Consider the following 11,993-nt stretch of genomic DNA (forward strand, 5'->3'; position numbering starts at 1 on the left):
TACATGCTCATATATACTTTCCACTGGGAAGGGAAGAATCATGATATGAAAATGACTAAACTCTTTCTCTCTGACTGATCTAGTCTCCTCTTCTTCCTACCTTTAAAGTGCTGAACAGTCATTTGCCCAGCTTTCTATGTATCAAATATCTGATTGTTTGTTTTAATGTCTTCAGTGTGGCTTTAACTGATTTCCTGAATACCTAATGTCCACATAACACTTAACAGCTTGTAAAACTCTTTCCCATATGTTATTTTATTGACTTCCCACAGTAATTTTTGGAGGTACACATTACTCATTCTCTTTTACAGAGGAGTTAAGAGTAGAGTCTGTGTGATGTCCCCTAAATCACACAGCTATGACCGGTCTGAAATATGGGCTCAGGTTGTATGGGAATACTACCAAAGATTTCAGAAATGATCATTATGCATTCACGGGTCCTCTGGTGCCTGGTTATAAAGTAAAAGGGTGAACAATTCAGATTTATATTTGAATCTCTGTCGATAAAGTTTTTTTGTGTTACAGCCACTTGTTTTACTTTTATTTCATTTTTTTTTTTTTCTTCTATCTGAAAGAAAGCTAGAGAGTTATTTCCCCTCACAAGCTTCAAAAACCTGCCAGGCAGAGACTGATTCCCACAACCCCTCTCTGTGGTCTGGGCTTCAGGGAACAAGAAGTAGAGTGGCGGACCACATTCTTCCTCTAGTAGCAGAGACACACTGGACCACTGGGTCCTGGGAAACTTTTCTCAGGGACTGTCTTTATTGCTCCACTCTCACGACAATAACACACACTCAAACAAGCACTCACGTAACCCTGTATACAGCTGCATCAGCACCCAGAAAACGTGGCCTAATGTAGCAAAGGTAATTCCTACCGTAAAGTCCTTTAGCAGAAATGGTTCACGATGGGCCTGTAATAATGTAAGGAATTTTTACAAAGAGCCAGGGGTAGGGCACAGGGAGAGGGTGGGGAAGGGCCATTAGGGGAGATGTAAGCGGAACACTCAAGATGGACCAGGAACTTATTTGAAAGCGGTAGTTAACAACCAGAAGGGAGAAGAATTTCACCCAACCCAGGAAATAGGAACCCGTGGCCTAACGACCCCTTGGGAATCCTGTGTCTTTAGCGTAAGGCGTGAGAAAAAAGGAGTAAAGTGAAGTATAACTGAAGCTTCAGGAATTAGAGAAAATGGAAAGGGTGTATGTAGGAAGGAAAAGAAAGACAAGGTGGAGGTTAAAGGCAAGTTGCAGGTTTTAGTGGCATGGTGATTAATTTTATGTCAACATGGTGGGGCCATAGTGCCCAGATATGTGGTCAAACGTTATTCTGGGTGTTTCTGCAAGAGTGTTTTGGGTGAGACTAACATTTAAATAAGTGGACTTTGAGGAAAGCAGTTTGCCCTTTATAAAGTGGGTGGGCCTCATCCAGTCAGGGGATGTTCTAAATAGAACAAAAGACTGACCTTCCTGAGCAAGAGAGAATTCTGGCAGCAGGCATGAACTGCAGATTTGGGACTTGCCAGTCTCTATATTCACCAATTCCTTAAATAAAGCTATATACAGACATACACACATGCATCCTATTGGTTCTGTTTCTCTGGAAAACCCTAACTATCACAAGCAGGCTGTGGTCATCAAGCTACATAGGGAGGGATATGAGGCTGGTGAACAAAAAACAGGGATATAGCAGGAAGCCAAACTGCGGCTCTATTAGGCAGGCATTTGAACACTGACCTTGCTCTTGGCCTCATCTTAATTTCCCACCATTAGTTTCCCTTTGTCAACTTTTCTTATTTTCAATTGAATTCATCTCACTATATTTTATGCATTATTATATATGTCACCTTAAGTCCTTTCTGGGACAAATTAGAAGTATAAATAAATAGATTATTATCATCTGGAGCAATTATGTAAGACTAGATTTAGATTCTCTACAAATAAAGAAGAGACATGAATTACACAAATCTAAGAAAAAATGATGAAGAGATATAGATGATAAATGACATAAAATTTAAAAGATGTGCAGTAGAAATCTAGGTGTGTATGCAAGGGAAAGTAGTTTAGTCATAGGATAGAAAGTATTGAGATTAATCAAGAGGCTAAAACACCAAACCACAGAGATATAAGCAAGCAGCAAAAACTCTTCATTTAAAAAAAAAGGTTTACAAATCAGAGAAAATGCATTTTGTGTTAGTATGCCCACCTAAATTTTTTGAACATTATATAATTAAAATATTTTCTGATGGGAGAAAATTAAAAGGTTCAAGAATGAAGATGTACGAGGTCATGAAAACATAATGCTGTGTTCTCTTTGTACATATATACAAAGACTATAGAGTAAGACTTCTTACTCTAAAAAAATTCTGAACTAATAAAAATTCAGGTGTACTTTTGCCCTATGTCAATAAGATGAGTTGATGGGATTTCTGACTTTACCTAAGATTATAGCAAAGCACTAATAAATTGAAGAACAATCAGCAGTTAACTTAGACTTTCACACCACAAAAGCAGAGTAAGAATGAGAGGACTCCACCCCAGCTACCCACACAAGAACCGGGCCAGGGTAAAATCAAACTCTGTTGTGGCCTGAGACACAGGGTTTGATTTTTACCCTGGCCAAGTTCTTGTGTGGGTATCTGGGGTGGAGCTACCCACACAACAGGAACAACATTGAGAGGAAGCCCAAAGATTTTTCAGGGAGAAGCATTCTTCAACTTGTTACCCATTTTTCCTAAACAGAAAGTGTCTTCAGTCTCATGCTTTTGCTTATCCCTGTGGTATTTACACCAATCAGACCATGAAGTGATGATGCTGTGGTGGCAGCACAAAAAAACTGTGTTGGAGTTTTGAAGCATTGATAGCATTTCCTTCAAGTTGTCACTAAAATATAATTTGAAGAAAATAAGGTAGACCTGTAAAAACCAGAATATGCTTTTCTTTTAGTGTCTTTCTATACAAACAGAAATATACCCAAGTTCCTCTGGAACTCACGAGATATCTTCATGATTGAGCCAGAGGGCTGCTGTGTTTAGAAAACATAACCCTAGACACAGTGATCATTGATTTAAATGTAACTTCTAAACTCTCAAGCAAAAACTTGAAAAAGGTCACACATCTGGACCATTGTCCAGCACCCACTTTATAAAATACCTTCCCCTGTACCTTGAGGTGTACAAAATCTGTGACTTAGTTTGCATTTTATAAACAATAGTTTTACTTATTATTAACATAGACAGAAAAGACATTTGGGCACCATGTATAAAGTTCTATGAATCTTTAAGAACGATTGGAACCTATTAAAGAATACTTTTCTCAGAACATATCTTACTTCTTAAAGTTAAAACTAGTTAGACGATAACGTGTATTTAATTCAGCTCAACAGTGAGGTCAAAAACAGGAAGAGGTCTTTAAGAACAGTGGTAATGTAATGGCAACACATGATAAAAATTAATGTAACAGAATGGAAAGTTTTTTCTAATAAGAAGCATCTATATGATAAAAATATGCACAATTAAAATGTTTTGAGGGCTTAAAAATCCATGGCCTTTACTCTTTAATATTTTTATTAATCTAATAAATAAAATCAGTTAAACAATCAAATAGTAGTAAAAGGTTATGACAAAACCCAGCAATTCCCTTTCCATTTCTATTCACCTCAGCCCTGCTGCCCAAAAGCAACAACTTTTAAATCTTTTTGATTTTTCTATTTACCTCTGTATTTCTAAGTTTAATCTCTTATCTGTTCTATTATATATTCATTAGAAGCCTGCCTGTCTGTGGTCTCTTTACTTATTTTTTCTCTTTCTCTTATATTTGGAGATTTTTCCTCAAATATCTGATGACCCTGGCTATCTATTATTCTTTCTAATGTTTTCTCATTGATTCAAGTAATTTTGTTTGCTCTTATTTTTATTATAAGTTCTAGGGTACATGTGCACAACGTGCAGGTTTATTACATAGGTATACATGCGCCATGTTGGTTTTGCTGCACCCATCAACTTATAATTTACATTAGGTATTTCTCCTAATGCTATCCCTCCCCCAGCCCACTACCTCCCAACAGGCCCCGGTGTGTGACGTTCCCCTCCCTGTGTCCAGGTGTTCTCATTGTTCAACTCCCACCTATGAGTGAGAACATGCAGTGTTTGGTTTTCTGTCCTTGTGATATTTTGCTGAGAATGATGGTTTCCAGCTTCATCCATGTCCCTGTAAAGAACATGAACTCATTCTTTTTTATGGCTGCATAGTATTCCATGGTGTGTATGTGCCACATTTTCTTTATCCATTCTATCATTGAGGGACATTTGGGTTGGTTCCAAGTCTTTGCTATTGTGAATAGTGCCACAATAAACATACATGTGCATGTGTCTTTATAGTAGCATGATTTATAATCCTTTGGGTATATACCCAGTAATGAGATTGCTGGGTCAAATGGTATTTCTAGTTCTAGATCCTTGAGGAATCACCACACTGTCTTCCACAATGGTTGAACTAAGTTACACTCCCACCAACAGTGTAAAAGCATTCCTATTTCTCCACATCCTCTCCAGCATCTATTGTTTCCTGACTTTTTAATGATTGCCATTCTAACTGGCGTGAGATGGTATATCATTATGGTTTTGATTTGCAATTCTCTGATGACCAGAGATGATGAGCATTTTTTCATATGTCTGTTGGCTGCATAAGTGTCTTCTTTTGAGAAGTGTCTGTTCATATCCTTTGCCCACTTTTTGATGGGGTCGTTTTCTTCTTGTAAATTTTTTTAAGTTCTTTGTAAATTCTACTTTGTAAAGTAGGGGCAAAGAAAAGAGTTAATCATTTTGTAGTGAAAATGTCAAAGACTACAGCAGTATTTTTTTTTCTCTAGAACTATTCATTATTTATTTGGAAAAAAAAAAAAAAAGCCCTTGAATCTCCTGCCCAGCTGGAGACCAAGTTCCCATAAAGAAATGGGGCAGCCGATGGGCTAGAGCCCTCAGTCAGTAGCTCACTTGCTCACTTTCAAGAAACCCCTTATTTTCAGCCTCGGTCGATTATCTGCCTTTGAAAGGTTTAAATAACAGGGGGAGATGCTTAAGGCATAAAAAAGAAAACAGTGAGTATTCAAAATTATATATGCAATATGATTTAACTACATTAAAATATGCATAAAATACCTAGAAAGAAATATACCAAAATTTTGAGTATTTATGGTTACTTCTGAGTGGTGGAATCAAATGTAATTATATCCTTAATACCATTGTTTATTTTCCAAGATTTCCACAAAGCATACATACTAATTTAAATACGTGGGAAAAATAATTGATTTTTAAAGAAACATGTATCAGGATGCCAACAAGAAAACCCACAGAAGTGAATGTTAATATCAGAGTAAGAGTTTTTCTGATCATAGCTTAAAAGATTTTAATTAAATACTTGATATACACATTAATATTTATAAAATATGAGTAGGATACTAAGAAATATCCTATTAATATATTGAAATGTTGAAATGGCCACTTGTATATCAGAATCCAGCTGTAGAACAGTACTAAGAACTTTGAAGCCATCTGTGAATCCTGCCTCAGTTCCATTCTCCATTCACCTGAATTTGGTATTTGTCATTAGCTTTTCATTAGTTTTATCACTTATGTGTATCTTTAAATAGCCTATGGCCTAGCTTTGCATCTTTTGAATTTTGTACAAATGGAACCACATTGCATGTATTGTTCTGCAGGTTATTTTATCTTCACTCAATGTCTGTGATATTCATCCATATTAATTTTCCCAGTTCTATAATTTATATACACATAATATGAGTCTAGGGCATTTCATTTTATTAATATACCAGAATTTATTTATCTATTCTTCCATTTATTAAACTTGGGTTGCTTCTAGATTTTGTCATTACAATTTTACCTCTTCTTTTCTAATCTTTGTATTTCTAATTCTTTCTCTTGTCTAAACTTATTAGCTTAGCATCTCTAATACAATATTGAATAATAGTAGTGATACTGAAGATCCTTATCTTGTTTCTGCCTGCTAATTTCTCTTTTTCCTTTTCTTCAGTTTGCTTGGTTGTCTTGTAAAATTTCTTGATTGAGAAATAGTTTATTTTCATTTTTCCTTCTTTATCAATATAAATATTTAAGCCTTTAAGAAAACGCTGTATTAGTTATGTCTCATAGGGTGTAGTAGGTATTGTTTATATTATCAGTATTTCCTAGATATGAGTAATTTTGGTTTATATTTCCTCTTTGATCCAAGACTGGGCTAAGAAAAAAAGCTGTTGTAATTTACAAGATGTTGGAGTTTTTAGTTTTTTATTTGCTTGTTCATTTTTGTCTTGTTGTATTATAGAGAATATTGTCAGTATAGTTTCTGTTTTTTAAAATTTCTTATGGAGTTTGTAATTTAGAAAAGAATTTTGTCAATTTTTATGAATGTCCCTAGGTACTTGGAAGGGTTGTCTCTATTTTCAGGGTTCAGAGTTCAAAATATATATAAGTTAGAGACACTTTGTTACTCATGTAATTTACATCTTCTACATCTTTAATGTGCTTCCCCTGACTTGCTCTGTCAGGGACTGAGTGAAATAATTCAACAACTACAAGTGTGCATCAGTCTAGCTCCTGGATTTTTTTCTCCTTGTGAATATAGTTATGTACTTTGGTCCATTGATATTTATAGCGTTTTACGTTCACATTTTAAGTACCCTTCTTTTCTTATGTTATGCTTTTAGATGTGAATTCCATGATGGCTGATATGAGTATCATAACTCCTTCATTTTTTTAAGTTTGTACTTGCCTGGTATAGCTATCGTTTTTTACTTTCTGAAGTATTTTGTCTTAAAGGTATCTGTTTTTTATAGCATCTATTTCTTTATGGTCCCACTTGAAATATTTTAACAGTATGTTATGAAACTTTTATTTATTGATATGTATGTCATTTTTTATTGATTGATAGGATGGGTATGTTTGCTATAGCTTTATCATATGGTTCTTGTTATTTTCTAAATTTGTAGTTTAAAGTCTCTCACTTAAGTTTGGTTTTTATTTCTAGTCTACTGATTACCTTTACTATACCGTATTTAACATCTCCATTTCTTTCGACAGTGTCCATTAGTTTTCTCTAAAATCAATGGGAAATTAGCATCCTTTCACTTCCTGCCCTGTAACTCCGGCCAGAGGTAAGAAGCCAAGCTTTATGGTCATTATATTCTTTCTTTGGTTTATCAAGACATTCTGCTTTCTTCTCCACTTTCATTTTTAGTCCATCAAATTGTAAAAACGTATACACTATTTGAATAAGCAATTTTTCAATTACAAGCTGCTGATTTTTTTACACCCAAAATGTGCTTATTTGTGAAACACCCACATAATTAAATTAATGTATTGTAGACATAATAAAATTACACACAAACAGAGCTTTTGAAATGATAAAAATGTTTTCCTACCTTTCTTCACTGAATCACACACACCCCCTGGGGTATAAACTCTAAATTGAATACACACATTTAGATGAATAGTCCTCAATCTTTTTAGAATTATGTTTCCTCTGAGAGTCAAATTAACATTATTCATTCTCAGACAAAAATGTTCACATTTTCTCAGGCAACTCGCAGTTCAGAGATGGCCAAGGAACTCAGATGCTAAGCATTTAGACATTCAACATTACTGGAATTGTAGACATTGCCAACTTCAGAATCTCCCAATCATAAAGTGAGACATGAAACACAGTGGAGACATTTGACAAGACATAAACAGCATAGTCAAATTAGCCATGCTTGATTAAATATGTAATAACTCCTTTAGATAATCTGTCCAACAACAGCATAGTTCAACAAGAGTCAGATTTCAAATAATTTTCTCATTTCCCTCCTTCTTTGCCTCTCCTCTTTTTCTGTCCTGTTCTCCACCTCTTCTCTCTCGTTTCTCCTTCTTCCTCCCAGCACTTTTTCATTCTCCCTCCTTCCTTGCTTTTCTTTACTTTCTCCTCCTCCACTCCCTGCCAAAAAAACAAACAAAAAACCCCCTGCAGATTAGATTTTCTGCTCCACCTACTGGTTCTTTCAAGAATCTCATATTCTTGAGAAACTGAAGACACAACCTGGTATGTTAATGGAGATAATTTTATCATCTAAATTTTAGTATCTGAGAAGACCTTGATAATGTATAAACCAGGATCATTTTTGACTGTTAACTTAAATCCCAATTTATCAAACATATTAACATAGAGTATAGATCATGTTAACATCTTCTATTTGGAAACAACCATTGTAATATTTGAGCCTTTATTACAATCACATCCCACTTGTCTCTTTAAATTTCCTTCCTCCTATTCTATTTGTTCAGATAGCTGCTTCTAGCTGTCTTTCCTGATACCTCATCCCGTGTTCATTTCTCTGCCCCCAGTTCGGTCTGTGATGCTCTTTTATTACACTGCATGCACTTCCTTGGGTGGCTTACCTTCTTCCACTTCTTCAATTATCACTTTTACAAAATTGGTAGACTTGTGTTTCTAGACTGAGCTCTCCTGAGTTCACATCTCTAAATACGGGTACAGGTAGCTTGCAAGCATTTCAAGCACCTCAAAACTGCTCTTCTCGTTTTTGTTAATGACATTTAATCTGCTTCAATTATCTATTACTGTTTAGCAAACCACTCCAAGCTTAATGACATATAAACAGCAACCATTTTATCACACTCACAGATTCTATGAGTCAGGAATTCTGATAGGGCACAGCAGCGATGGCTTGTCTTTGTTCCACACACAAGGGCACGTCAGCTGAAGACTGCCTCTTGCTGTTTGGGGAGATACCATATCTCCCACACATTACTAAGATGAAGAGTCGGGGTGGGTGGCAGAGAGGTAAAGATGAAAGTAGGTCCTTATTTTTGCTTCTTAGGAATACATTATTTTTAAGCACCACACTCACGTTGAATAGCACATAAGATCAAGTACACATTAAAAAACAAAAAGTACTTTCAGCAGAATTTGTATTAAGGTAGTTTTTTGGTTTTTGGTTTTTTTTTTTGAGACAGAGTTTCGCGCCGTCGCGCAGGCTGGAGTGCAGTGGCACGATCTTGGCTCACTGCACCCCCTGCCTCCCAGGTTCAAGCGATTCTCCTGCCTCAGCCTCCTGAGCTGGGATTACAGGCGCCCATCACCATGCCTGGCTAATTTTTGTATTTTTAGTAGAGATGGGGTTTCACCATGTTGGCCAGGCTGGTCTTGAACTGCTGACCTCAGGTGATCCACCCACCTCGGCCTCCCAAAGTGCTGGGATTATAGGCATGAACCACCGTGCCCAGCCTGTATTCAGGTAGTATTAATTTAAATGGTCTTTGAGGACATCTGAACTAGTTATTTTTAATAAACTACAGTTTGAACTACAAGAAATTGTGAATTTGTATATTATACTAATGGTTAGAAGAATGTCAAGCAGCAGGTGTGGAACAGATTCTAAAAGCCTGTCTCCCTCATCACGTCAGAAAACGGAAGCAATCTTGAACCGATCTGAGCATAGATAAATTGCTATAAAGACTTTTATTTATGAAAGCATTATTCACTTGCTATTACATAAGAGGCATTCAGCCAGTACAGCTTTGTGAACTTTGATACCTCTCAACCATCTCATAAGAAAACACATCCACGACAGAGTCAGTGTTGCAACTCTAAATGACTGCAAAGTCAATTTACTTTCCTAAGTGGCTGTATTTGCATCAACCTATTGAAACCATGATGGCTTGGATTATGACAAGTTTTATGTTCAAACGCATTTTGAAATATGAAGGGATTAACAGTAAAAGAATTATTGAAAATACTGTTTGAATGAGCTTAAGATCTAGAATAGAGCTGGCTACACTGATCGGAAGAGGAAATGCAGTTCAACTACCTTGCTCTGCTGGTATGTGTTAGTGAATATCCAGTATAAAACCACTTGTAGGCCGGGCACCGTGGCTCATGCCTGTAATCCCAGCACTTTGGGAGGCCGAGGCAGGTGGATTACCTGAGGCAGGATTTCAAGACCAGCCTGGCCAACATAGTGAAACCTTGTCTCTACTAAAAAAATACAAAAAATTAGCCGGGTGTGCTGGCTCATGCCTGTAATCCCAGCACTTTGGGAGGCTGAGGTGGGTGGATCACCTGAGGTCAGGATTTCAAGACCAGCCTGGCCAACATGGTGAAACCTTGTCTCTACTAAAAAAATACAAAAAATTAGCCGGGTGTGCTGGCTCATGCCTGTAATCCCAGCACTTTGGGAGGCCGAGGCGGGTGGACCACCTGAGGTCAGGATTTCAAGACCAGCCTGGCCAACATGGTGAAACCTTGTCTCTACTAAATAAATACAAAAAAATTAGCCGGGCGTGCTGGCACATGCCTGTAATCCCAGCTACTCGGGAGGCTGAGGCAAGAGAATCGCTTGAACCCAGGAGGCAGAGGTTGTGGTGAGCCAGGATCGCACCATTGCACTCCAGCCTGGGCAACAAGAGTGAAACTCTGCCTCAAAAAAAAAAAAAAAAAACTTGTAGAAACAGGTCTGTGAGTGCATTATTCTGTTTTCATACTGCTATAAAGAACTGCCCGAGACTGAATAATTTATAAAGGAAAGAGGTTTAATTGACTCATAGTTCAGCATGGCTGGGAGGCCTCAGGAAACTTACAATCATGGCAGAAGGCAAAAGGGAAGCAAGGCACCTTCTTCATAAGGCGGCAGGAAGGAGAAGTGCTGAGCAAAGAAGGAAGAGCACCTTATAAAACTATCAGATCCTGTGAGAACTCACTCACTACCACGAGAACAGCACGGGGATGGTTTACCCCCATGACTCAGTTACCTCCACCTGGTCTCTCCCTTGACACCTGGGGATTTGGGGGATTACAATTCCAGGTGAGATTTGGGTGGGGACACAAACCCTAACCATATCAGTGAGGTTTTATGTTGTACAACTTATGACTTGATTTCAGGTAACAATACAAGGGAATTTAGTCAAGCCATTTACAAATGTCTAAGCGTCACTAACTTAAATGTGCTAATTTAGGTTTATTATGAAATTGGATTGTTATGTGTTTCTTTGGGAAGAAAGATGAAATTTTAAAATGTGAGATTTCAAATACATAATTCATACTTGTGGCAGGGATAATACAATACATCCTTGAAAACAATTTCTAAATGGGCTTTTAGAGATACTGGGAACTTCTGTTTTCACAGACTAGGAATAAGACAGTTATACAGACAACTAAACAACACTAAGCTTGATACTATGATATATTGCAAAACAGTGTTGGAAAACAAAGGTTAACACATCATTCATTAGGTAGCAGGTACTATAAATAAGGAAAGATCCACCTTCAATATTTTGTAATAAGTGGGATGTGGATTGAATGACTGTAAATGGAATATGTTGACAGCAATACTAAAAGTAAAATGTGCTGAAAGGGTAGAAGAGATTGACTCCAAGGAAGGTTTCTTGAAGAAGATTTAAAATGGGCATGGAAGGATGAGCGGGCACATAAGACATTCCAAGCAGAGATAGCAGCAGCCTGAGAAAAGGCCAGAGGGGGTATAATTTGGGGGAAGTTCAGGAAAAGTGGTGAGTGGTGAGTATATGGTCTGAGACTGAAGTGCACAGAGAAATGTAGAAGATAAGCCTGAAACACGAGGTAGGAGTTAAATGGTGGATTGCTTGAATGTCAGACTGACTTTAGAATTCTGTCTGGAGAGGAGATTCTTTGACTATTTCAGCAGGGTGGTGATAATGGGACCTAGGAAAATAATTCTGAAGAGAGGGAAAGGTCAGAGTGCCCAGAGGCAGGGAGAGCATTGCAAAAGTTCAGATGAGAAAGTATGTGAGACTAAAGTAGGGTGGTGGCAAAGGGCAGAGGAAGGAAACCAGGAGCCATTTCAAAGGGGGACTCAACAGGAACTAATTAGGGCAATGTGGAGGGTTGAGTCCAATCTATTTCGTGGTTTTGAGTGTGGAAGGCTGTGTGGAGGTTTTGAAGATGACT

At 37.3% G+C, this 11,993-nt stretch overlaps 1 protein-coding gene across 1 annotated transcript in view; it reads left to right on the forward strand.

Moving 5' to 3' along the window:
* The window catches only part of GPR15 (G protein-coupled receptor 15), a 48,554-nt gene that overhangs the window by 33,881 nt on the left and 2,680 nt on the right, over nt 1-11,993 (forward strand). Inside the window, exon 2 of the mRNA XM_063805075.1 lies at nt 7,097-7,170. The gene's annotated coding sequence lies outside the window, so the exon portion shown is untranslated. The remainder of the gene's footprint in view (nt 1-7,096; nt 7,171-11,993) is intronic.

Source organism: Pan troglodytes, chromosome 2 (genome assembly GCF_028858775.2).
Source record: "Pan troglodytes isolate AG18354 chromosome 2, NHGRI_mPanTro3-v2.0_pri, whole genome shotgun sequence".
Taxonomy (NCBI): Eukaryota; Metazoa; Chordata; class Mammalia; order Primates; family Hominidae; genus Pan; species Pan troglodytes.